At 42.1% G+C, this 24,615-nt stretch overlaps 1 long non-coding RNA gene across 1 annotated transcript; it reads right to left on the reverse strand.

The window, feature by feature from the left end:
* Positions 1 to 299: 299 nt before the first annotated feature.
* LOC149919404 (uncharacterized) lies at positions 300 to 24,494 on the reverse strand. Its single transcript, XR_016464437.1, has 3 exons — positions 16,996 to 24,494; positions 5,413 to 5,575; positions 300 to 1,479 (listed from the first exon to the last, which is right to left on the reverse strand). It is a non-coding gene; the product is annotated as an uncharacterized LOC149919404 (long non-coding RNA).
* Between the last annotated feature and the right edge of the window lie 121 nt (positions 24,495 to 24,615).

Genomic DNA, 24,615 nt, shown 5'->3' on the forward strand with positions numbered 1-24,615 from the left:
TTATTCCACAGCTCATTTCAGAGCTCAGTCGTGCCAGCAGATTGCTTTACCTGAGGGAGATATGCTACAAGGCGAGGGATAAGAAGCCGTAGCTGGAAGCCTTAGGACCACAGATATCTTATCCAGCAGTGTTGCAGATGGCCCCACTCTAGCACGAGTGTCTGGTCACAGCCATGGGATAGCCACAGCTCATCACCCTCTGGACTGCAGGAGCTGGCATGAGCATTCCCAGTGGTGGGAGCTTCCACGCTGTCAGATTCAGCTGCTCAGTTGGTCCATATGCCCTCATTAAACTTCAGAAATCCAGTTGTTTATTGGCTATTGGCCAAGGTCATTGGCCATGACCTTTTTCCTGAGATTACACTTCTGGCTTATGACTCAAAATCATTAATAGAGGTTTTCAGCAAGTGGGGAAGGAGCCACTGTATGAGTTAAAAGATAGATTAGTATGTTTTTGTGTTAATCAGTATTTACAAGTTACTTTTGCTTCTGGTATGAATGATACCATTTTACAGCACAGAATGTAATCTCAGTTTTACAACTTCATTGTAGATTTCTGCAGTGTAACATTCTCCTTTTAATACCTTACAAAGTCATCTCAAGAAAATCCACAGTAATTGGCTCTTTCAGCAATTTACAATAGCTCAGTGCAGTGCTAATGATGATAATAAAATTAATAATCCTTTGGAAGTACATAGCTCTTCACTTTAATCATAGTGCTGCTTATATGCATTAATTATCGCTCACAGCACTCCTGAGTTTTGTAAGCAAATATTGCCTTTCTTTAACAGAGGAATAAAATGAAGAAATGGATTAAAATGGCTTGACTAACGTGTATGGACTCAATTACTTAATTTTCTTTAGATCTTCTTAGTTTCTAACAATCATTATTCTAAAAATACATTGAGTGTCTACACCAAAACAGAGAAGAAAAGATCTAGCAATCTTCATTCTATTTATTCACTAGAATTTCTTTACAGAATTCTTAAGAATGGGAAACAAAGTATAAATTGATAAACTACTGCATTAATGTTTTATTTCATAAATAATTCCTGCCTAGTATCAAACAGTGCTGCTAACTACTAAAATGTTATCTGTACACATGATCACATAGAGTTTTGAGTCATGGTGATTTATGCAAAAACCCTGGATATTAAGTCTTATGCTGCTGGGGATTTTTCTCTAACATACTCATGCTCTTCTACCTAGACAGCAAGGACAGTCTTTTACTGTCCAACACCCTTAAAAATTAGCACTCTTTCTTGCAATCTTTCCCTCTGCTGTTGAGAGGCTGTATTAGCTAGCACTCTGCTTCAGTTACTTTGTTTCTTAAATGTCTTTAGCGCACTACTGGGAGACCTTGTGTGACCATGCAAGTCCACATACGTTTGCAGCTCAACTTCAGGTGTTATCCAGCAGTCATCAAGTTCCTTGTTCTGAGCTGTTCCCAGACAAGCACTGGCAAAATTCCTGAAAGCACTTTCATTAAAGACAAAAGCAAGGGATTTATAAGAATTGTGTCTCAATCAGTTGTTAAAAAAACAATTGCTCTTATATACATATATATGAATCACAGTGTACTGTACTTCAAAAAAAAAAAAAAATTGCTGATGCAGTTGCTGTCAAAAAAGGAAATGAGATGTTAGGAATTTCTCTGGAAGGGAAAGAAAGCAAAATAGAAAACAGCACTGATGAATACAAGTCCACTGTGCCTCCACAGATCTGTGCTTCTAGTCCTGCCATCTCTAAAAGGATATAGTAATGATACAAAGAAGGGCAATTAGGATGAGCAGAAATTTGGAACAGCTTCTCTTCATTATGAAGAGAGACTAAATAAGCTAAGACTCTTCAGTCTGAAAAACCAGATGGTTGAGGGGGAATATGATAAAGGTTTATAAAACTGTGATAGTACAAAGAAAAAAGATTGTAAGTTATTGTCTTCGTTTTCATAATCTAAGAATGAAAGACAAGCACATGAAGCTGTATAGCAAAATTTTTTTAAATAACCAAAAAGAGGTACTTTTTTCAGATGACTCATAATTACTCTGTGGATTCCCTTTCCAGCAAAGCTGTGGGTGCCAACTTGGAAACTTGTACCGCAGAACTGAATGCGGTACAAAAAGATGAGCTCACTGAGAAGGGTTTACAAATATTACAGAGCTCACAGTTCAAAGCAATGAATGAGTGGAAGACATGAGGAGAAGGCAAAGATCCTGTTGTGTACAAAACCCAAGACTATCCCCTTGGTCTTGGAAAGCCTGGAAGACAACGGCTAGGCAAGAAGGGAAGACTACATCAGGGGAGGTAACCCTCAGTGTTTGCCCCATTCTTGCACTCTCTCCCTAGCCCACCTCTTCTGGCCCCTAACAGACAGCCCAGCAGACTGGGTGAACTCTGGAGCTGGCCATCATTCTATTCTACAGACTGATAGAAAAAGAGAAGAGGGCAACCACAACTGTAAAATGTAGCATTTATTTCCCAGTGCCTTCCTGGTGCAACGGCTGGAAGAACATATTCTAGAACTGAAAAGCAATGAAGCATTTTCAGAGAAAGCAGTGCGGAGTTTAAAGTCCATTGGCCGCCAGGACCCACGGCCAGGCAGAAACCCCTGCAAAGACAGAGCCTGAGGTAAAGGCTATTCCACTGGTTATGATTATTGCATGTTCATTTTTCATTTTCTTCATAGACACAGTAAACACTCTTTCAAAATGGTGAGTGACTAGGTGCAGGAGGGAAGAAAAGATTAATTTTTTTAATACGCATTTTATTTTAATAGCATTTGTTGACAATGATGTTTGGAAGAAAAAAAAAAAGAAAAAAGATGTCTGTTTTAGCAAAAGACTTCAATACATCTAAAAAAAAAAAAAACAAACCCTCAAGCAATAGTGAACATAAAAATGCACCAAGAAGCATGCTTTGTCATACAGAAAGCACTCTTAGAAGATCTTTCACCAGATGCTGTTTAACGTTTGTTTCCACATTCTGGGAGTAATCTCTATATTCTGCACATAACACTTATGAACTGTGTCAAGATAATCATTGTCCTGTTATTAATAAATGCTCTACTGGTGGTCACTGCAGTCTTGGCAATCAATAATAGACTGTTGTCTAAAATGTTAGGTTCATGTCATAAAATACGAGACATTACTTTCAGAGCAGCTCTCAATAAACATATTGTTAATATATATAAGTAACAAAACTTATTTGATTTTTTAATGTTTTTTATTAAAATGTATTTTAAAAAAAGAGCAACAAAACATAAAAAGCTGATATTTGACCTTGTTTCTGTGAAACTAACACAGGAGTCTGCTTTGATGGCAGTTGTTGCAATTCAGTGATTTCTCAAGGGTTCAGTAGGGATTTTTGATGAATTTTTACTCTTCCTGTACTTCATCCTTCCAAATAATTTTTCACTAATGTACTCACTGCCAAACAACACAAATAAGGCGTGGCTCTGAAGTGAGCAATATTTCTCTCTGGTAAGAGAGGGCTCATGAAAGTCTGGTAGACAGACATAGTTAAATCTTTTACTTCAACTCTATACATCCCACTGGAAAACTGACAAAAAATTATTTATGTCAGCTGAAAATGGAGTCACAAGTAAATTAAAAAATTGGTGCTTTTCTTGCACTCTTGAAACCTATTCTCAAATACCTTTACCACAATGCAAAGCACGACTGCATATTATTTGCTGTTTATAGAACTGTGTTTAGCCAATGTATCAAAATCCATAAACATATTTGCTGTAACTTGAGTTGGCACTGCAGTGCAGCCCTGGTTTCAGCCCAGACAGAGTCAATAGGACACCAATGCTGGGTTGGTGCTGAGGGCCAGGCGGCTCGGTGGGGCAGAGCTGTGGCTATGGCTGCACAGGGCAGGGGGTGGCTGCAGTGCAAGCTGTGCTGGGCCGTGTGGGCTGCGGGCTGCGGGCTGGTGTGCCTGGATTAGATGATCACCAGAGGTCTCTGCTGACCTTGACAATTCTCCATGGATCGAGAAAAAGGCAAACAATTTATTTCTTTGTATTTTTTTTCTTTGTTTTGATTTTTAGTTTGCTTTTGTTTGTCTTTCATTTTCTTCCCCCCTTCTCTTTATTGATGGTAATATGTGTGCAGGAACATTCTCCTATTTTTTTTTTCCTATTGCTTTCTGTCAAAAATATAGTCCTACAGTATATCCTCTAACTGATAATTTTAATTTATAAAACAAAAGAATGCTCTGCAGCACTTTCCCATACACGACCAACCAGTGTGGTTTTAATCTGAAAATGTATGTTACCGATGATGTAAAATTAGTAGATAACAAATCAGTCTAGTAATACTTTTTGAATATAATTCCAGCGTAAGAAATACATTGCTCAAGAACACAGTTCTCACGCATCACAGACCATGTCATTCTGTAATATTGGTCACACTGCATTTCCTGAGGCTCAGTACTATCTGAAGTACTGAGACTGTTAAATCAAATGTGAATTTCTCTCCCTTGTCTCAACACAGACTATGTTTAAAGTCTGCTAAGAATTATTTAAAAACCTTATTGGTGAGATCTTATCTTTGATGCCACGTGTTATTGAATCATAGAACCATAGAATCACTAACGTTGGAAAAGACCTCCAAGATTGCCCAGTCCAACCATTCACCTACCACCACTACACCATGTCCCTCAGTACAATGTCTAAATGTTTCTTGAACATCCAGTGACTCCACCACTTCCCTGGGCAGCCTGTTCCAGCACCTGACCACTCCTGTCAATTTAAGAATTCTTTTCCTGATACACTCCATTCTGTACTTCCACTTTCCTTTATTCCAGATACATATGTTGCCAAAGTACTGGGCAGTAGAAACTCAGTGCAGAACAGTGTGAGAGCATGATTGATTTTTCGTTGAATTAGCCACGGGATATAACACAGTGTTTATATTGGGTTTATGTTTTATTCTGGACTGGAGAGGCCATGACAGGCAATCCAGCATAAAGCCCATGGAGAGAAAGCTGCCCTTCAAAATACTTTGAATGAAGTAGAATAATGGAATTCAAGCTGCATCAGCTTTTTATGTCATAGGGATTCGGCATTATTAAATGGATGCTTAGAGCAGCTTTTCTCTGTCACTCATCATGTCTTAGTCAGGCTCCTCTAGTTTGTTTTCTTTGTCCACATGAACCTTGCCCTCCTCTCTGCCGGCAGTGCTTGTTTTAAGAAGTGTAGATGCGGATCTCTTGCCAGCTCGGCCCTGGCACTTCCGTGGGGCAGAAGAGTGATCTTCGGGCACCTGAGGTAGGAAAGAGTCTTGATCTCTGTTTCAGTGAAAGTTGTAAGCCCTTAATTATTATGCAGATGTTGGTTGTTAGCATTAACACCTCATTTTGAATTTCTCTTTTGTGCTTTGAGTTAGCCTGGAAGGATGATCTGCTTACCCCCAAATTGCTCCTGCTAAGGGACCTCTGCCCCCACTGCAGCGCGGCACGGGGATGTGCAGAGCTGGGAGAGCGCTCACGGACGTCACAGAGCCAGGAAAAGGGTTAAAACGCCTGGCTTCGGGTCGTGTTACTCGTCTGAGATCCTTCCACGGTGTAAAACCTGCCAGACGTTTGCTCATGTTATTTGTGGATGCATCATCTTATATACACCGAACACACTTACCGTGTTTCATGCATATCTTTGGAAAATATTCCATATATTTCATGTATTTGGTGCAATTCTAGATCAAAAACCCTGGATTGTGATTGGTATTCATTTTCAAAATATTCTATTAAATTGAGGTTCAGTAACGATTGGCAGCATTCCTTATAATCAATTTGAAGTTATTGTGAATTCACCTCCACACAAAATAAATACCTAAATTAGATGATTGGAACACGTTAATTATTTTGACTAATTTTCAGAATATTATTTAAAGAAAGAATAAAAATAGGAACCTAAAAGAATATTTTGAAAATATGCTCTTTGTTTGTGCATTTTATAATGAAAAGAAAAAGAAGATACTGCATAACTGTAGATAATCTTTATTTCAGCAGAGAGATAGTGACTGAAGCTAGCTGAGGTCTTGGCCCTCTACATGACCTGCATTACTGTTAAGTCTCTCCTCAAAAGTCAAAGATATTCAAGGCAAGTTCATTCTCGATGAATCTCCAGTAGGATGGAGGTGGATGAATAGCTCATTTGCAAGTATTTAGAAATGATCTTTCAGAATTGCAGTGAATTACTTAGTGTTTTTGTTCCCACACAGGCTTATTATCAATGCTATCAATGTACAACTGCACTGAGAATTTTCCTATATATGCAAGTGTTCCAAACTTTCATTATAAAGTGAAAACAGTCATCAGAGTTAACAAATGATCCACACTAAATCTTACCTTTTGAAGGTCCATCCAAATAAGAAATAGCGGTGGTTTAATCTTTATTAATTTAATTAAACCCATGCTAAATCCTAGTATGGACACTTGCTCCAGTTTATGTGTATTTTATTTCAGTTTATTTGATGTTGGCTCCTATTCAATTTAGAATCAATGAGCCATTCTTACATGCATTTAGAAGTACCCACATAAGGGTGAGCACGGGTTTAATTATAGCCATCTAATTAAGCCAGCATTTTCACTGTCCATTAGTTTTTTCTTACATCTGCATTTTGAGCCTTAAGTTTTTGACACTAGGAGCCTAAAGTTAAAGTCTCAAATGCTTTGTCTGGAGCGAACTTCTCAGTGCTGAGCATTTGCAATTCATGGCCTAAGCCATTCATTATCCCCTTGCAGGCAATGAGATCTGCAAATGTCCCATCACCTTTGAAAAAGTGGTCATTATTTAGAAATGTAAATGAAGATGCCAGAGGCTAACTTCAAGTCTTGCCTGAAACGAAGGCCTACATCTTAAATCTCCTGACTGTAAAGATGAGTTGGACATACCGTTACAGAGAAATGCTACCTTTACTCTGCACATAACATGTTACATGTATTAGAGCTGCTTTTTTCTTCCATATTCCTCATATTCTCTTTTTCTTTTCTAGCTTCTTCCTAATCCACATTCTTCTTAATTGTCCCTCCCTGGCTGAAAGCTGAATCACCAAAATTCCTGTTCATTTGCTTCCTGCCAAAATGAGCCAGTATTTCCAAAGGCAGCACTTCCTTCCAGTGACTAATATATTAAAATACAGATTTGCTTTGCTTGGTGCATGTCTTGTTTTGTCTCACAGTGGTCATAGAATGAAACAATTCAGTTACAAAGTGAATATCGTATTATGCAGATGTTCATATGTACATGTAAATAATGAAAGCAAAGGAAAAATAAGTCAGGAAAGAAACAATAGAAAAAAAATGAAAAGCTGAGATTCTAAGATTGCTGTCAAAGACGTTGATAATGAATAGTTGAACCATGGTTCCATTGAAAATTGCCAGATACAATTTGTAGTTAAATGAAATTAAAAAATAAATCTACAGTCTTTCTTACCAAAGCAAAGAGCTATGGAATAGATTTCCCCTCAGGCAGGGACTTCCCAGCAGAATGCTCTTGTTTTAGGAGAGGCTGGAATATGTGAAGATGGAGAGTTGGCCAATTACAGAAAAGTGGAAAGATTAGGAATGGATTAGAAAATAAGCAGAGAAATACAAGTAGATTACAGAGGCAGAACCGGCTTGCCGGATGGCAGTATAAATTGGGCACATTTCAAATTGCTGAACTGTCTAATGTAAGCTAGCTGTCAGGGTGCATATGGGCATTTCAGCCATTTATCTCCACTGATTTTAGAAGAATTCTATGACTAGGTTTGATAGATAATCACTAGAAGTCCTGACTAAAGCAAAATTAATTCTATCACAGGTATAAAATATGCTTTTAATCAAGATCTTTTCCTTCAACCAGTCTCTAAATTGTCTTCCATCCATTAACACGATACTAAAAGCAGAAATTGAGAGATCTGTAGTGTAAACAAATTGCTTATTGGCGGCCTTCTATGATAGAGTGATGGCTTCAGTGGAGATGGGAAAGGTGATGGATGTCATCTACCTGGACTTCTGCAAGGCCTTTAACATGGTCCCTCACCACATCCTTCTCTCTAAATTGAAGAGGCGTGGATTTGAAGGGTGGACTGTCCGATGGATTAGGAATTGGTTGGCTGGATGCAGCCAAAGGGTTGGGATTAATGGTTCAGTGTCAGGGTGGAGGCTGCTCACAAGCAGTGTCCCTCAGGGGTCAGTCTTGGGACCGGAGCTCTTCAACATCTTCATCAGTGACACAGATGATGGCATCGAGTGCACCTTCAGGAAGTTTGCAGATGACACCAAGCTGAGCAGTGATACTGATTGGAAGGAAGGGAAGCCATCCAGAGGGACCTCGACAGGCTGGAGAAGTGGTCCCATGAAAACCTAATGAGGTTCAACAAGGCCAAGTGCAGGGTGCAGTACTTGGGTCAGGGCAATCCCAGGTATTTATACAAACTGGGGGAAGATTTCCTTGAGAACAGCCCTGCAGAGAAGGACGTGGGGGTCCTGATGGACAAGAAGCTGGACATGAGCCAGCAGTGTGCGCTTGCAGCCCGGAAGGCCAACTGTGTTCTAGGCTGAATTAAAATAGGGGTGGCCAGCAGGGAGAGGGAGGTGATTGTCCCCTTCTACTCAGCTCTTGTGAGGCCCCATCTGCAATACTGTGTCCAGGCCTGGGGCCCACAGTACAGGAAGGACGTGGAGCTTTTGGAGTGGGTCCAGGTGGAGCTCTTGGACTGAGTCCAGATAAGGGCCACTAAGATGATCACAGGGCTGGAGCACCTCTCTTGTGAGGAAAGGTTGAGGGAACTGGGCTTGTTTAGCTTGGAGAAAAGAAGGCTCTGGGGAGACCTTTTTGTGGCTTTCGAGTACTTGAAGGAAGCACATAAATAGGAGAGGGAATGGCCATTTATGAGGGTGGATAGTGATAGCACAAGGGGGAATGATTTTAAACTGAGATAGGAGAGGTTTACATTAGATAGGAGGTTTTTCACTCAGAGGGTGGTGACACACTGGAACAGGTTGCCCAAGGAGGCTGTGGAGGCCCCATCCCTGGAGGCATTCAAGGCCAGGCTGGATGTGGCTCTGGGCAGCCTGGTCTGGTGGTTGGTGACCCTGCACATAGCAGGGAGGTTTAAACTAGATGATCATTTTGTTCCTTTTCAACCCAGGCCATTCAATGATTCTATGGTTCTAACCAGTTTGTTTCCTGTGCGAGCTTCTCCAGTCTCTCCTCATGGTCTATTTTCCAGTACATTAGCTTTCCTAGAAGTCGCTTTTGAGCTATTTTTCAAATCTCTCATTATTTCCACTTTCAGTAACATCTCCAGGTTCTGATCCAGAAATGCACCATTTAGTTATGGCCATCATCTTATGGCATTATCTTCAGAGTATCGCATGTGCCTAGATAGATACATCAAGGATGAACGAACCTAGAAAATCTAGGTAAGAGAGTTTTCACTCTTTTATCCAAAGGGAACACCCTTTTGATATACACAGCTCCTAGTACAGACAAAAGCTACTGTTTGTTTGGCATATCCACATTTGACTTCCAGCTCTGCTGTAATCATTATTGCTTGTCAAACAAGTTATATGAAACTCTGGCTAGTATTGTACATGGTTCCTTTTAGTGCTTTGGAGCTCATTAGCACTGACATAACCACTCTGAAAATTCTAATGTCTGCAGCAAGATAAATTACTTTTTAAATTTTGAAAATATGTTCAGGACAAAGCACCCTGCCCAAGATTTGCTGACATCACATTATACTTCACCACGCCTAATGGTTTCTGAATTTGAAATGCAGAACTCTCAAAGACAACACGAAGGTGAGCCAGGACCTGATGGTGACATACTGCAGGTGATATAGCCCCTTTATGAGTATTGCTACCCTTCTGAGATGGTGCTTCTCCCTTCCCTCCACATTTACCACAAACCCATTCACCTTTAATTTCCCTTCTGTAATGTGGTTTCTTTTGCATGCATTCCTCTTTTTCTCAATGTTTTCATTATCATACTTTTTTTTTTTTTCTTTATATTTTTTCACTTGTTACCAATTCCTGCCATTCCATTCTTACAGACAAAGTTGAGTTGCTTTGTATCAAGTGCACATCTTGGCTCTTGCTTCTTGACAGAGTAGACAATCATGGTCCATCTGTTCTGAGTACTTGGTGGTGGTATCAGTGGAGTTTCAGCAGTGGTACAGAAGTGGTACAAATACAACTGCAAGATGGAAATGGTGAGGCTGTGGTGCTGCCCCTTTTCTTTCCTTGTGCAAGGATTGTGAGGGTACGAGTAAAAACCTCTAGTCTTCTCTTGCATGCCCCCTTCCCCCTCTGCTTACTTGCACTGGATGCTGATGTAGAGAAGATCCTCTAATCTCAGGAGTGGCAAGTGGTGGCCAGCATCGGGGCTAGCAGTCACATTAGATGGAATGTTGCTGCTTTGAAGCAATCAAGAGCTTACAAAGAAACAAAAACAAAACTTGCAAGGGGCAAGACCTGTTCTGGTCTTCACAGTCATACCAGACACTAAGACGGAAAAATCAACTTCCTCCCAGATGAAACCAGGACAAGACCACAGACACTAAGCTTACCCCAGCAGCTTGCCTGTAGCACCGGCTCTCCACATCCCTACCCTCACTTCTGGCCACAAACTATTTTTAGTTTGGGAATTTTTAAACCTTCAGAGGAGTTCTTGCCAATGAGTATGTTCAGGCTTCCTGTAACCCACTTGAATTTTTAGCATTCACATCACCTGTCCAGGAGCTTCAGGGATCTACTATGCAACAATCACACTGGGAAATTCAGCAGCTAGGCTTTAGCTTAGTCTGGAAAGAATTGCAAGGAGAACGTAAAGAGTTTTAAGGAGATCAACAGAAAAGCTAAGGACAACAGCGCAGAAGGATCTAATTTCATTAAGAAATAGTCTGCATTATTAGTTCCACAAACTCAAGGACTGAATGTATCCAGCATAGGGCCAAAGGCATTATGAAAAACTGGAGCTGAAGAGTGAAACTGGATGCAGTGGGTTAACCCACTGTGGGTTACCTGTGTTCAGTCATTAGTTTTTCAAAGAAATGTTTGTAGTTGCTCTTGGTGACAGCATTCTTCCAAGCTTCATAAACACTGTACAAAAGATATGATGCTTCTGTAAGTCTGTGGGATTCCTTACATTGCAATTGCAACAGCTTGGAAAGCACCATGGCAGTAATTTCAGCTAGGCAGCACCATCATCCCTTTAGTAAGTGTGTATTTGCATAATATTCAAGCAAAGTTCCTGAAATAAGCTTGATTATAGCCAGCCAGTAAGGACCAAACTCCTTCTGTGCCTGTGTACACCTTGGCTACACCTTGGCTTTGGTGTAGCCCTGGAGTGTGTTGAGAGTACCTCTTCTCTAGCTTCTATTATCACAACTCTTTGTAAACATTTGGGTGAAATTTAGCCAGCTGTGCATCAGACACCATCTTCCTCTCTCCAAGGGCAGATAAGTCAAGCTGACACATTATTTAAGCAAATAAGCAATATTAATAAAGGACAAGAGAAGAAAGAACAGTAGAAAATAACAGTATGTGACCATAAGTCCATGGTACATCTCTTTGAATACAATGTGCAGTCCTTACCAATAGCTTTGGTATAGCAGTGCTAGGAAACTAGCAAGGAAGAAACTTGACAGGGGTTGTGTCTTTACAAGAAATGAGTGCTTGAACTTTCAGCCTGTAGAAAATAGGTTTATGGCAGAGATATAAAATCATGAGTGTCTTTCATAATTTAAGACCTAGAAGGCATAAAATCAAATCCTCAAGTGGCAAACAAAAGAGACACTTTTCTATGAAGTGCACAATTAAGCTGTGGAACTGACTGCAAGATGCCATGGGATTCATAAAGCTAACATAATTCAAAGAACAATTAGGCAAATTCATGGCTGAAAATAATCTACCAAGGACTATTCTTAGAATTACAGATTATCCCAAGTTAGAAGGGACCCATAAGGATCATCAGGTCCAACTCCTGGCTCCACATAGGACCATCAAAAAATCAGATTGTATGTGTGAGAGTGTTGTCCAAACGCTCCTTGAACTCCAGCAGCTCAGCGCCGTGCCCACTGCCCTGGGCAGCCCGTTCCGTGCCCACCGCCCTGTGGTGCAGACCCTTTCCCTGAGCCCTTCTCCCGCCCCTCCCCTGACGCAGCTCCATGCCGTTCCCTCGGGCCCTGTCGCTGTCACACAGAGCAGAGCTCAGCGCTGCCCTCCGCTCCCTGTGAGGAGCTGCAGCCGCCATCAGGCCTCCCCTCAGCTCCTCTGCTCTGTGCTGAGCAAACACAGGGACCTCAGCCACACCTCATATGTCTTCCCCTCCGGACTTTTCACCATCCCTGCAGCCCTCCTTCAGACACTCTCTAATAGTCTTTCGGCCACCCTCTAATGGTCCTTTCTCTATTGTGGTACCTCAAACTGCACACAGTACTCAAGGTGAGGCCGCACCAGTGCAGTGTAGAGTGAGACAATCACTTCCTTTGAGCAGCTGGAAGTGCCTTCCTTGATGCATCCCAGGATATGGTTGGCCTTCCTGGATGCCTGGGCATGTTAAATGAAAGTATGCTGCAGGATCAGATGTTGGTGACCTGCTAGTGAGATATGCCAGCAAGAAGTTTGGTTGTGTCCCCAGGATTAAGCCCAGAAAATAGTCTGGAGATGCCAGCCCTCCTCCTGGAACTAAGAGGCAGTTGCTGTACTGGTGATGATGAAATGATAATTAACACAACAGGGCTAGCTAAACTTCTAGTTTAGAGGGATACTGCAACAGGGTGGACCTAATGTAAAGATGGGAAGGATGGCAGAGACAGGGGGCCAGGGAAAACTAAGCCAGGGAAAAACTTTTAAGGAAATTTGTGATTTTTGTTTACAAGTTTTGCACTTATTAATCTAAAAAGGCATAAATCTTGGCAGAAGACATCTGTCACGATTGCTGTAATCCATAAGCAGACCTCAGAGACTATAATTACAACAAGAAAGAAAAAAAAAAAGAAGATTCTTTCATGCGTGTGGAAAGTTCCTAACTATTCAATTTAAAAAAAAAAAACACATCACCTTTTAGTTTCAGTTGCTCTGAATTTATGTGTTTAAAATTCACATCTTGGATGTGCATACCCCAGGGTGGCCCTTGCCTTTTTGTAGGCATCCATGTACAGTGTACTCTCTCACTGAGCAAGCATAAGTTGTAGTGAGGTGACACAAGAAAATTATTCTGGATCCACTGCAAGCAGGACAAAAATACACAGCCCAGAAATGATACAGTCGTCACCCTTCACAAAGATAAATGGACATCACAATCACTACAAAGCAGAGGAGACCACTTTCACTACTCTGAAGATTTTTGACAGAATAGGGCCCACCCAGTGCCAGTGCTGTACAGATATTTGCTCTGGTTACTTGTGGAAATGCTCCCTCCTGTCTCTTGTCATACCAGCAACCTCATTCCTTCTCTGTGCTGTCACTTGCTGTGGTCAGCATAGCCACTGGAAAATTCTGGAACTGGGCATCCCATGAGCCAGGATAGGCAAGCATGTCCTGGGCTTTGTGTAGGAAACCTCACTACACTCTGTGTTACTCTGAAACTAAGGTCACCCTTAGGATACTGTGCTTCAGTTAATGCCAAACAGTTGCCATCCAGTTTTGAGTTCAGCAACATCTGTAGCTATTTGCAGCTGCCTGTCTGCCTGCCAGCAAAGATTCCAGTAATCAAAGTTATTTTATTACAACTGAGTTTGTTAATGAATGGTTGTGACACACTGCTGAATGAGCTTGCAAAAGATGCAAGACAGTGAATCCAAAACAGAAAATAGCATACCATCTTATAGTGACCATCAGGCAAACAATAGCAAGACAATTGGAAATGAATATGCTTTACTTCACAGCACTACACAGAATCAAAGAACATCCCAGGTGGGAAGGGATCCGTATGGATCACTGAATCTGACTCCTGGCCCCACACAAGACTATTCAACATTCAAGCCCTATGTCTAAGAGCATTGTCTAAATGTGTTTTGAACTCCAGTACCTTGGGCCATGACCAAGGTGCCCGTTCCTCTGGTGAAGAACCTTCTTTGTTATACCCAACCTGACCCTTCCTGATGCAGCTTCAACATTCCTCTGTTGCAGTCTAAAATGCCCTCACCTGAATTCTTACCAATTGAAAGTATGAGATCTTCCCTGCTGTGTTATCATCTCTGCCCAGCCCAAATGAGTCATGCACCTACTAACCACCTGTTCAGCACCAATGCTGTAACCTCACCTCTGTGTGTAAATTCCTTCCTTCTCCTGTTAGGTCTTATGCAGTAACAATACAGGTGACATTTGCTTTACTAGTCCTGTGGGCATAGCCATCCTGCCTTTGGCTCATCCATATCCTTTCCAGTTATTTTCTCTTTGCAGAGGGAAGCAACCAGCTTCTCTGCTCTGCTTTCTCCTCTTTCTTTACTCTGGGATAAGACCAAGTTTAAAGTCAGTTTTTCTCCAGCTTCTGACCATGAAGTGAGTGCCCAAGAGCAATACCTCCCAGCAGTGCTTTGCAGTGAGATTCTCAGTGACTTTCAGCTCTTCCTGCTGGAAATAAGTTGTCTTGCTCTCAGTAGAGTTGGCAATTACTTTTGTTTGCTTGCTTTTTATCCTAACTGGTGAAAGATGGAGACCACTTGCCACTTAGGAAACATGGTCCCTTGCCCATGGCCAGACAGATTGAGGGCAGCAGGGTAGGGAAAGGAAGTGACGCCAGCAGCTCCATTGGAATGGGTCATGCTTCTACCTGCCTATATTGACTTTCTGGAAAATATCTGAATCCAGGGTTTGGGGTTTTTTTAGTTATGGGATTATTCTAAATTTAATTACAACAAGTCCAAGGGCTTTAATTTCTACTTCATATTAGATGTTTCTTAAAACATTCCATTCACTCCAGACAAACCATGTTTGAAACTCATCAATATTGCTGACTGCATACTGTTCAACTTCTACTCTTCAGGAACTGTGACTACTCCTTTGTAAAATATTAATTCCCACTAGTCAGCATGCAGTGCTATTAGTATGCTTTTTCTTTTTTGGATCAAGTATGACTTGATTCCCCACCTCTTGTTACAGGAGAAATGTTTATGTTTCATTATCATTTGATTTCTTTTACTAAACTCAATAATATTTGCTATATCTCTTTTGCTGACATCTTGACTGGGATCTTTACATTTGAATGTAATAATATTCTTGCCCTATACTTTGCTTTCCTGCATCAGGGATAACTATCAGCTTCTGAGTTCAAGTAGAAGCTGGCTCATCGTTCCCCCATCAGATCTGCTGGAGGTATGAGGGTGAAGGGTTTTGCCATCCTCCATATTCTGACAGATAATGTTCTGCCATAGATGGTGGTGGATGCATATTGTAACACTGTTGAATGGATGTCCTGCATCACACATGGCAGTTTTGGTATTTCTAATACCCCTCATGCTTGGAGTGGTTATCTGATATCAGGATAAATAAAGTATGTAGGTTAATCAATTGTACAGCATAAATAAAGGATAGCATGGAGCTGATGGAAAGGAGCAACACATGCAGAGGCTGCATTAATGCTGCTTTCAGTCCAAGCTCCTACGTGAGAGACCACAGTGGTTTCAAGATGTCAGTGGTCTCACTGGTCTGTATGGAGCCCCTGGACAGGTGAGCCTTGCCACGCACCCTCAGCTTCAACTCCAGCAGAGGAGTTGAGAAGTTGGGAATCATAGAATCACTGAGTGCTTTGAGATGAAAGGGACCCTAAAAGTCATCTAGTTTCAACCCCCCTGCCATGTGTAGGGACACTTCCCACTGGACCAGTTTGCCTCAAGTCACATACAACCTGGCCTTGAACACCTCCAGGGATCCACAGCTTCTCTGGGCGGCCTGTGCTAGTGCCTCAGTGCCCTTATATCTGATGTAAGTCTATCCTCCTTATAATTTAAAACCATTATTCCTCCTATCACTACAGCCCCTCATAAAAAAAAAAAAACAAAAAACCTCCCTCCATCTTTCTTAGATTCCCCTCCTTTAAGTACTGGAAGGCTATGATGAGGTCTACCTGAAGATGCCTCTTCTCCAGGCACCCCACCTCCCAGAGACTCCTCTCACAGCAGAGGTGCCCCAGCTCTCTTACCATTTGTTAGAGATCCCAGACCCACACCTGGCGTGCTCAGCATGAGCTGTCTGCTCAGCTCCAGCAGTGCCTGGGCTCAAACCCTGGTGGGCAGATGACAGCTTCTTGGGCAGACTGAGCATTTGCCCTGAGCCCATCTTTGGCAGAAGTCATTCCTGTTCCTGTCCTGCTCCTCTTGTGAAAGCATGTCCAGAGCTGCTTTAGGTGCTCAAGTAACTACATGGGACTTGGTGTGATAGGAAAGCTCTGCCAATGCTCATTTCAGATGGCACGTGTAATTGTAGCACAGACAAATGAAAACCATGTTGCCAACTTTATTCCATAACCACACAAATATTTTGCATTTCCATATCCTAAGGATCTTAAATTACAAGAATGCTGTAGATGCCCTTGGAGATAAGTATTACTATTCATGCCCCGCTAGTGAAGGAGATGCACACAGAGACAGAATGCCCAAGACCTTTCTTCAAATTACATGAGACATTTGTGGTGGAGCTTTGAGGAGTACACAGACCCACTGACTCCCAAAATTTCACAGAATCACAGAATTGTAGGGGTTGGAAGGGACCTCTAGAGATCACCAACCCCCTGCAAAGCAGGCTCCCTACAGCAGGCTGCACCAGTAGGTCTTGAATATCTCCAGAGAAGGAGAACCCACAACCTTTTTGGGCAGCCTGTTCCAGTGCTCTGTCTTCACATTATTGTGAAGAAGTACCTTCACATATTGGTGTGGGACTTCCTACGCTTCAGTTTATGGCCGTTTCCCCTTGTTGTGTCCCCACAGACTGCTGAAAAGAGGTTGGCTGTGTCCCTTTGACTCCCAAATTTAAGATACTTATAAACATTAATAAAATCACCTCTCAGTCTTCTTTTCTCAAGGCTGAACAGGTCCAGGTTACTCAGCCTTTCCTCACAAGGGAGATGCTCCAGGCCCTTTATCTCTTTTCAGGAGATCCCTGTCTTTGGGCAGGGGGGACAGCCAGCCCTCGGCAGGGGTTGGGCTGGTGGGCTTCAACCCTCCAACCCAAACCGTTCTGTGATTCTATGATTCCACGATTCCTGCTTCCCACCGCCGTCGCAGCACCTCAGGCTCCCGGTGGCAGCGTGGACGTGAAGCAGCGGAACGCAGCCGCTGCCGCCGGGCTCAGCCCACCCCGAGCTCCCGCCCCTCCGCCCCGCGCGGCCACCGCCGCCACCGCTCCCGCCCGGCAGGTGTCAGCACAACACCGGGCCGCCCCCAGCCAGCGTGACGCAACAGCGCCCGGGCGGCTGATGGCGTCACACTGCGGCGGTGACGTGGGGGGGAGGCGCCTCTGAAAAGCAAAAGCTTATCTATGGAGCACTTTCGTTTTGAGACCGAAAGGGAAACGCCTTTGTCCGGGCCGTTGTTGCTGTTTATTACTGACACCTCCCTGGGCGCCTGTGCTGCCAGGGCTGAAAAGCAGGCAAGGAGTATGGCTGTGGTGGAAGGCGGTTCAGAGTGGTTAGGTACCGAAGCCCAGGCCCAGTTACAGAAGTTCATTTAATGTACCCTTGTGGCCAGCAATGCTGTTGGAAGGCCTGCATTCATGGCAGCCAATGTGAGGTGTTTAGCTGAACCTCCTGGCCTAGTCGCACTACAGGCCCCTCTGCAGTCAGCACAGGGAGACAGGCATTTCCTACCTTTGGAGCCTCTATGTGGCTGAATCCAACCTTGGATTCAATTTCCTGGCATGTACCAGTGCCAGAAGTTGCCCATGTATCTTCCCAAACTCAAGCCCTTCCCTCCCCCCTGCTGCAGGGCCTGTGACAGATATGCTTATCTTAGAAATCCGCAATTTCCACATTCAGTATTTGTTTAAATGGGATTAGCAGGCTAACTCAAACAGCTTTTTTCCCCCAGTCACCAGTGAAGACAATCTTTGATTTTTGTGTTCCTTCTTTCATGGAATTAAAGCCGGATGATGAAGTAATGCCGAGTTCCTTTGAAATGACTGCCAGCACAAGCACTGTCACCCTTGCAAACATACACTGCATCAAATCCATCTTTTTTTTTTTTTTTTTCATTTTTTTTCCTGTGCGTCGGCCATGCATTACTTGAAGACTGTTAGTCAAGAATAGCTTGTGTAATTGATTGGCCTGCATACATTTTATCTTCTGTTTTGGTCAGGCTAATTCATATTACTCACACTGGAGCAGTGGAAACATTTTGCAAGCTAAATTTGGGATTTTAGATCAATGAGCTTTTGATATGCCTTCATTCACAGCAGATGGACACAATGATGAGTATCTTGTTGTTTATCTAAGTGGACTCAAAGTTAAACAAGCTCAGCCAACCCTGTTCTTTACTGAGCTATTAACAGAGGCTCTCATGAATTGAGTACACCACAGCCAAGCCGTAGTCTTAAGGGCTGCTTTCCCTCACTAGCACACTTTTGGATCCTCACTCTCAACTCCTGAACTCCCAGTAATAACTTTGCAAAGATCTCATTCATCTACAAACACTTTGGGGCCAATGACTCAAAATGGAGGCAAAAATAAGGGAAAGAATGAACAAAAGTGTGGTTTCCATCTCCAGTGCTCAGTCTGTTGAAATACAGATATTTAGACTTCCGGGGTTTACCTTCTGAAGGGGCTGTAAGTCTGTGAGGCAGTATTCTCTGTGCAGGTGCTGATGGCCAAGGCAATGTGCATCTCTGTGCCAGCAGATTGCCCTTCCTCAGGTCCAGCTCCATGGCATTGACCCAAGTCCTCACCATTGTCATTCTTAAGGATGTGCTTCCTACACATCTACAGTGCTATCCCAGTACAAGCAACTTCTGTGCTTAAAGCCACCTCTGCTAAATGACCTTCTGTAGCCCGTCAGGCAATCACCACTCTTTGAGAGATTTTTAAAACGCTACTCTCAAAGTTACTAATTTATTCAGGTTCATTAAGCATTCCTAATATCAATCACTCCTCCATGAAGGAAGGGCATTCCTGATGGAATGGACTGCTTTCTTCTGTGGAATCCAGGAAGTGTCCAAGGACTATCTGGAGTATTTTAGATCATCTGAGACCAGAAAAGGAAACACTCTTCTAGTATCTTCCTAGGTGCATCTCGTGTTTGTATCCTTATTCCCATTCCTTTACCAGGTGCTTTTGGGGTACTGATGTACTCTGGAAACACTGCAGAATCTGGTTTATCCAGAATTAAGTGATCCACTTCAAGGAGGACAATTATTCCATCTCAGCTAAAGCATTTTGTTATTGGAAATACATGGGAAAAGTACTGGGAAGACACATTGGTTTCACAAGGAAGAATAATTGCTTGCTGCTGGGATGAAACAAAAAGCTCCTGTATGTCTGCTTCATTATGTGAATTTAGGAAGACTTCCTCTAGCTTCTGAAATGCATCAGAGACTCTGAATGTTGTTCAGGAGATGAGTATTGTGGGCTGTGTATCTCCAGTAGTTGATAGACAACCAGATGAACAACTATGAAGAGATCCAGCTCCATGCTCTGCCTGCTTTCAGCTGGCAAGCAGGCTTAACAAAGCCTGGAGGTACGTTAGTCTGACCAGTTTACTTGGGATCACTGTATCCTGCATGCTCTAGAAAGCATGCTCTCTCCATCTGCCAAATTTTACAGGCAAAAATAAGAGCCATTAAAAATTTATCTCACACACGTATCTAGCTGGAGCAGAGACAGGTACTGCTGTATTCCTCATGTGTACAGAACTGCAGTTCAAAGACCAGTTGGCTTTTCTGGGGAGCTGAGGCACTAGAAAGCATGCATTGGGAAGTGCAGGCTCTGACCAGCACTTTGGTTGCTGCCTTCCAAGATGGATGAGGACAGTCCCACTTAATCTGGGCTCATCCATGCCCTCCATCCTGTTGAAGCTCAGGGTTCATGTTGCAAAAGGGAAAAGGCTAAAGAAGTTTCATGAAAGTTTGCTGGAGAACTCTATCTTTCAACTGCAAGTAGGAATGTATGGAGATGTGCATTTTACAGGCAGAGTAATATTTGTGATGATAACTCAAAGAATTCTAAATTAAACATGCTGTCTGGCAGTACCAACTGTTTTACTTGGCTGATGCTCCCATGTTTGTCTCTAAGTGACTCTTATGGACGTAATTTATGGAGGACCATCTATACAGAACAGACTGCCACGTGATGAAGCATGAATATCCACAGCATAATGCTGCCCTCATTTTCTGCATATAGGCCGACCCTTCCCATCCTACTGTTTCCCTGCTTTTCTTACCTTTTCATCTCTGTGAAGCAGGTATATGAAGAGCGAGGTTTGAATCTGGTTTTTAATTTATTTTAGTTGCGCTGCCTGCCCGTCAAGATTTTGATTTGCCTGTAAAGAAAGAAGCTGTGTATTCCAGTACGAGGACAGCTATTTATTTAGCAAAGTACCTCACTGTGATGAAATACTGTCTCCTGAAGATGAAGTGCTGTCACAGATGCAACCCCAGCATCTGACTGGGATTCCCATCCTCCTCATGAGAAAAACAGATCTTCCCACATGGGTCCAGCGCTTTGGAACTAAATCTTCTGCTCTGGTCCAGAATAATGCAGATTTGGTGATCTTCTGGGCAGTCTGCTAAAGCCATTTGTTAACGCTTTTGGAGAAGGGTTAGGGTATATTTCTAGAAAAGATCAGGAGAATGCACCAAGAAGCAAGCCTATAGCAGAGCCAGTTTTCAGATATTAAGAGAAATAAATGTCTACGCAGTAGGATAATGGCTAATGAGAACAGCTGACATAGAGAAGCCGATGGGCAGACAGTTAGACTCATTATTTTTGGTGAGAGTACATTTCAGAGACTGAGAAAATTCTGTCTGTACCATATATTTAGGGATACTAATTTGTTGGTGTCTGCTAGACTAGAGGCCTTGTTAGAAGTGTGCTCTCCTTTTCTTTACATTTCTATTTCTGTCTTGTTTCATTTCCTTTGCCAAGCCCCAGCACCACCAGATGATGCAATATTGCTTCACCACCTAATACTGAGACCTCTGACAGCAGCCACAACTCATGGGCTCACCCACTCCTTATGAATAAACAGTGGTCTTAACAGATCTGCTTACACGCACTGTGGTGTCATGAGGAATAACATCGCTGTCTGTCAAGCACAGCCATTCACATATAAATAGATAAGCTATGTATTGAAGCCAGTAAGAGACATTACATGAGTTTTACATCTCTGCTTATGCATGTATGCAACTTTCAGAGGTGTATGGAGGAAACAGCTTGTACTCCCACCTCTGTGCTTTAAATAACTTCTCTGAAGGGCAAGAGCCCAAGTCAGTTGAGTGGGAGACAAAGCCTTCAGCAGATGTATCTCAGAAGGCTTCTGAACAGCTGCTGCTTCCTGTTTTAAAAGAGATGTCTGAAATGAGGCATTTTAGGCATGATCTAGGCTAGGAGCACAGACCTACCATGAAAAAAAGAAAGAGCAGGTATTTTTTGGAGGAGAATGGACTTGAGACAGATGAGGCTCCTTTTTTCCTTGTTTGAGCTTTCTTCTAAAGGGAAGTTCGCAAAAGACATTTTGAATCAGGTCACGGGGTTACTTCCATGGTCAAGAGATCCTGAAAGATTCCCTGAGTCTCTTCTCCCTGGGAACTCAATCCAGTCATTCGTGTAGAAGACGTCTTACAGAGGATGCAGCTGCTACTGGCACCCCTCCAGAGAAGGGCTCTGCAGCAGAAGCTCTTCTATTTGCTCTTCTTCTGGATCCCACCTCTCTCACGCGGGGTCTTCTACTGCTTCCCTGAGCAGTGACCCAGAACTGGCATAAAAATAGATGGACTCTCTTTCCCTTCCCACTACATGAGCAGCCACCATACCCGGAACATGATGCAAAAACCAAAGAAAACCCATCTTACTCTTTAACTTGTTAGAAAGTTATAGCAAGAACAAAAATTTATTTCTGATACCAAAGTTAACATAATCTCACATACAATGAAGTTAACACAGCTGATTGCATGTTTACCTGGTTGGTTTTCAGAGCAGAGCTGTAAAATAAAGGTATTTTGTCAATTTATTTTTAATCCTGAACTGAACACATCATAAAGTGCTTATGACTCATTCAGAAAATTCCAGCTCATAAATTCTGTAGGAAAGGGGAAAGCTGCTTACCCTCCATCAGAAAATAGCATGTATCCCTCAATATTTTTTTCATTGTCCTTTACATAAGGAAGCAATTACAAAAGTGAACGTTCCTCTTGCTGGGTTGAGGCAAGCAGACTCTGGCTTTGTTGGTATCAGACCTACAGTACTTCTGTACTGAAGTTTTTACTCTGATAGTGATACAGAAAAAAGCACAAGCTATTAGGTACTGCTCCCAAAACTGCAATGAACCAAGTCTGTCAGTGACAATAGAACATCTACATCAAGTTTCAACATATGTTGGTACATAAAATTGTTGCTGAGCATTTAATGTGGCTGTTATTCTTTATCTCAATTCTCCATGAAGCAACATAAAAACTGATATTTGACTGTATGGAGGACACAATAATACCATCTTACATTTTTCCAACCTCCAAAACTCCCATTAAAGATCGTGACAGCAATTTTGTGTCATATTTTTATTACAACTGAAAGATAAAGGAAATAATTGCATTGTGACTGAACTCCACAAGATTTTATTAGCAAAGTGATTGCTTCTTTGCATGACTAATTTTGATTAAATCAGCTTCATTTGAATACCAAATTGTGTTCTTTGCTTTCCTTCATTAAGCTATGGTATTCCTGAACATTTGGAGCTCCATTTTTATATGGTAAAATAGCCTTTCTATGTTTTGTACAGACTGTTATTGACTGGAAAAGAGATACGACTGATAGCTAATTTATGGGAAAGGGTTAAAGTCACGTTTAGAAATCAACAGGAATAAAATAATTTTAAAATATGTATTTCTGAAGAATATGTGAACCATAAGGAGAGAATCTTGGTAACAGGAAATCCTGTGTTACTTCATTTGCCACAAAAAGTAATAAATACTTGTGCTGTGTATGTAGAAGTGGAAAATTAGCTGCAAAAAATATTTTATTAGCCCACTAACTCCTGAAATTAGGAAAAAAAAATCTGTAACATCTCACAAAATATTTTACCTCATTTTCTTGAATGGAATACAGAAAATACTTCATTCTTTCATTGCAAGTAGCATTATGTTGATTTACAGTTATTTAAGGTATTTTATACAATTCTGGCAGAAGACAACATGAAACACGTTGTTCAGGTTGTAAACTATTCCCTTTGAATTTGTCTTCTGACAAATGAAAGGCTTTGGTTTAGCTGCTCCAATCTCCATATGTTTGTGCATTCTCAAATAAGTCCTACTAACCACAAGGTTAGTAGGCAAACTTATTATCCTTGCATTCCTGGAGCAATCCAGCTGGGGATCCAGGCAACAAAAACAAAGGCTTCCAATTCTGATAAGATTTTGTAATCTCTTTTAATTCAGCACTGCACATGCTGTGCAAAGGTGAACTTCCTTGACCAATATTACCAATTACATAAGGCAAAACCAAGCACAGTCAGTGAATCTTCAACGAGTTTCCCCTGTGCTGCTAGCACATCACGTGAAAGCTGTTAAAGGTTTTTATTTTGCTTTCATATTCAGAAAAAGGGGAACTTCAGGCCAGTACAGGGTTACACTTCCATTTAGCCATTGTTAAGTGTAATGTATATTCATTTTAAAACTCCACGTTCACACTATGGTTTCTGAATTGCTTTCTGCTTCAACCTGGTATTACAGTTCTTAATGTTGTCGTGCAGATGATTTTTTGAGTCAAGAGAATTCCAGTGTTATAATGACAATTACCCAACCTTTCATCATAGCATTTGTGCGAGTAACATACTAGCTATTCCTTCCTGACATTTTTCTGTCTATGGAAGTTAATGCAGTGTACCTAGAAAGATGTCTTTGTGAAAACATCTGATCTTACCAAGCACTCCATGGAGATGTAACCTTGTGTCAGCACAGCTTTCAGGGCAAGTATGTGGGCTCCCTGCTGCCCAGGGTTCACCTGTGAATTGCATAGCAAAATCAGGGCCAAAAAGGTCTGCTGAAATAATTTTGCTAACCATTTCAAAATAGAGCTGAGGAGATACAAATGCTCAGATCCTTTCAGAGTCAGGCAGCAGCCAGGGCGGGGAGTGAGTTGTAAAGACGAGCTGTTTGTTTGGGTTGGAAGTGAATGGTTTCGCCTGTGCTGCATGTTGAGTCCTGGCACTGTGATGCTGATGAATTAATCCTGCCGCGGGCAGCTTTGGCAGGACCTTAGCTGGAGGAGTCCTCTGTCCAGTTCAGGGCAGTGCTTTCCAAAACAACACGGCCCATTTGGCTGAGGCCAGAGGCGGGCTGCAGGGAGCCCCGCAGGGCTGAGGAACTGCCTGGTCTGAAGATGCAAAGACAACAGGAAAACAGGAATCTGGCACCGCCACATAACAAGGGGCAGGAAAAATAAGGGGAATAAGACAACTAAGAGGTAGATCCTGTAGAAGT

Source organism: Phasianus colchicus, chromosome 1 (genome assembly GCF_987193195.1).
Source record: "Phasianus colchicus chromosome 1, bPhaCol1.hap1.1, whole genome shotgun sequence".
NCBI classification, from domain to species: Eukaryota; Metazoa; Chordata; class Aves; order Galliformes; family Phasianidae; genus Phasianus; species Phasianus colchicus.